Genomic DNA, 3,928 nt, shown 5'->3' with positions numbered 1-3,928 from the left:
ACAAAGTAAACATATCTAACTGCCATGGCTGGCCAGACCAGCTTCCTCACCAGTGGTCTGGAATCTTGCCTCACATTTTCATCTGTCAGCTCTTAATTAACAATCCCAGGGGATGACAAGCTAAAGTAGATGTCTTGTGCACAGTTTCTGGTCTTGGAGAGACAAATCAAACAAAATGCTGGGGAAAGTTCCTCTTTAGTGTTATGTCATTGTTAAGCATTGTTCATAGCTTTACTTGGGCCTACACATGGCAGCTTCATTGTTAAGTGTTGTTCACGGCTTTACTTGGGCCTGCACATGGATAACGTGGATAAGGTTTCAATTGTACTTAAGATATTCTACTTTTTGTGTGGGATTATTGCGTGATTATCCCACTTTCCCTGACTGCTCAACAGTAAAGCCATGTCAAAATAAGGCAAGGGCTTATTTGTGCACAGGTCGCATGTTCACTCCGACTGATTTGATCAAGCCCTTTCTATCGATATTGCGTTCTTATACTTGGATTGGTTTAGAAACAAATATTTTTGTTGTTTTGTCTCAGCAAATGAAACACAGTAAATATGAATTGTTATCGTGTCTTACCTGAAGGAAAATGACATGCTGTATTGTCCCCGAACTAGTAGGGGAACATCTTTGAGATTTGAAATTGTGCCATTTGTATATAAAGTGTTATGATTAAAAATTTACCGTGATAAAAGGTGTAAGAAATCCCCTCAGAACCAGCAAAATATAACACTGACAAGTCTAAGATTTTCGATGATTTTGCATTGAAGTAAAACAGAGGCAAGATACAAAAGATGCACAAGAGAGATCACATATACAATACAAACTGAGTCGATTCCAAAGCAATGGGTCACGAATATAATATAAACTCACCAAAGTCTTGATGTGAGAGTGAGAAACAGTTATGCAGAATGTAACACAGCAAGCGGTAGGGCAGCGGCTTTGTAGGTCAAGCACTGACGGAGAGCCAGAGTTATTTACTACTGTTAATCGATGTGTCCGTGTCGACAACATGGCCTTTATATATACAGTCAACATTTCCTGACAGTTCGAGCACATACGACCATCGCCATCATCGTAGAATTCTCTAGAGCAGTAGTAGTCTAATGGAAGTAAACATTTATTCAAGGGAGGCAACTCTAGAGCACTTCCTTAAAGCCTGCTGCCGAAATACGAAACCTAATGAACATTTCTGATACCGAAATTGACCCATTATAATTATCATTCAAGATACTAAACGTTGTGACCCCATAATAATTATTACTTCACTGATGATACAATTTACAGCAAATACACTCTTGTAACACTCTCCGCCTTAAGGAAAAGAAATTTTCGCAGAAACTTTCTGTTACAAGCATAGCAAGATTACTAACATAAGAACATGACATGTAAAAATATGAATAACATGAGAAACATCTTGCAGAATACAATGATATAATGCAGAAACATACATACAGCATCATCAAGTCAATACATTTACAGCCTGGAAAGTGCATCAGCACAAATATTGTCTCAGCCTTTAATATGTTTGATCAAATGATTGAACCCTTGCAAGGTCAAACTCCATCTCATAAGTCTTTGGTTCTTGTTCTTCATTTTATGAAGAAACGTCAAGGGATTGTGAATTGCAAACGTAGTGGTACACAGGTACACTTGAAAATACTAAAAGTCTCTTTCTCAATGGTTGAATAATTTCTGTGGTGCTTTTCAAATTTCTTGAAAATAACAAACTGGATGTTCAGTTCCTGAATCAGCAGCCGCAGCTACATCACTGGCATCAATTTGCAATTTAAATGCTTTCTCCAAATTTGGTGCCTGCAATACTGGAGAATTCATGAACATGGCTTTGACTTTTGCAAATGCAGTCTGACAACTGCTATTCCACTGGAATTTTACATTTTCCCCAAAAAGGTTGGTAAGTGGTGATACAACATCTGAGAAGTGTTGACAAAACTTTCTGTAATAACATGCCATACCCAAGAATCTCATGAGTTCACTCTTAGACTTAGGTACTGGAAAATGTACAATTGCTTCCACTTGAACTGGCTGTTCCTGGCCGTGCCCTACAACATGCCCTAAACATTCAACTTGTGCCCTCCCTAATTCACACTTGGCTTGATTCACAGTCAATTTTGCTTCAAACAGTCTTTCAATGAAAGTACTTTACAGATGGTCTTCCCACACAATGTCGAAATTGATGACATCATCAATCTAAGCCTCAACTCTGTCAAGACTAGACGTAACATTGTCTTGCGAGTCTCTGGAACGTCGCTGGTGCGTTCTTCAGAGCAAACGGCATAACTTTGTATAGATTAAGTCCATCTGGTGTAGCAAATGCTGATATGTTCTTTGCACGGTCTGTGAGTGGAATCTGCCAGAAGCCCTTCAGCACGTCAAACCTACTTACGTATCTAGCTTGACCAATGTGATCAATGCAATCGTCCATTCCTGGAATAGGTTAAGAATCAGTTCATGAGAGTGCACCTCCACCACTCTTTGGTACAAGAACACATGGTCAACTCCATGGACTATCACTGGGTTCCATGATGTCATTGTCCAGCATGTATTTCACTTCCATCTGCAGAATTTCATGTTTCAATGGTTTCACCGGATATGGGTGTTGTTTTACAGGCACAGCATCATCTACATCTATATCATGGCTAACAACATCAGTTCAACCAGGCACATCAGGAAATAAGTATATATGAATATTGTAAAAATCTGTCAACGAAGGACACTAAAACAACTAGAATATCACAAATTCAATTAAAATTAGCATGGAAAGATCAAACTAATATCACTGTTTAGACAATACAAAATACAACCAGGCTATAGATCACAACAACAGAAGGTAGATCACCATACTAGGGCCCTACAGTAAAGTCATGTCAAAATAAGGCAAGGGCTTATTTGTGCACAGGTCGCATGTTCACTCCGACATGGACCCCGGTTGGATTTACACCATCCCTTTAGCTGCTGGCAATTGTAGAAAATATTAGCCAAAATTAAAACAACAAGGATACCATGTTTAAAAGCTTGGTAAGTTTACATAGACTTGGAAGTTTTGGGACTTAGGTACCCTCTCGGGAGGACAATACTTTCCTAATACTTCAATCCGCTTTGGGGTTGCAGCCACCATTTTAGTAACTAATCTAAACTACCAATCATTAAAATGCCTCTATCTGCAGAACTTAGTACTCACAATTCAACAGTGGCATCGATTTCCTTTTAAAAAAAGCAATAATTAAATGTGCATTAACTCTGTTAAACAGATCTTTAACTTTTTTTACAGTAAAATACTTATCCCTTATGTTGGAGAATTCAACACAGTCAAGCAGGAGGTGTTTAACCGTGACTCTCTCAACACAAGGGATGCAAAACGGAGGATCCTCACCTTTTAACATGTATGCATGAATATATCTTGCATGGCCAATACGACATCACGGTAAAATAACCTCTTCAAATCTGGACTGACAACCCAAGTAGGTGTAACCAATGTAAGGGCTTTATTTCATGTAATTTATTTGCTCCTTTTTGGGTGTCCCACTTCTTCTGCATCAGATCACGGGTGGAAGTTCTAATGCTAGCTGTGTAATCAGAGTATGGAATAAGAAGTGGTGTCACAGATTTGTTGAGGGCTGCCTCGGCAGCAAAATCGGCCATCATGTTACCAGAAATGCCTACGTGGCTGGGTACCCAACAAAAGATGATGTCGTACTGACCAGTAGCAAGATAATTATACAATTCAATAATTTCAATTAATAGTGGATGATTGCAAGAAATACTGTTTTATAGCCTGATGGCAAGATAGAGAATCTAAACAGATTATATACTGTTTACATTTACGGTTTTGAAACACCTATGGTTACCCCACACACCTCAATCTACCAGAACAGTCAGAAGACGCCTTAGGGCACTTGGTATG

This window comes from Haliotis asinina, chromosome 1, assembly GCF_037392515.1.
Source record: "Haliotis asinina isolate JCU_RB_2024 chromosome 1, JCU_Hal_asi_v2, whole genome shotgun sequence".
Lineage (NCBI taxonomy): Eukaryota > Metazoa > Mollusca > Gastropoda > Lepetellida > Haliotidae > Haliotis > Haliotis asinina.
The sequence above is the reverse complement of the archived record's forward strand: the minus strand, read 5'-3'. Positions refer to the sequence as shown.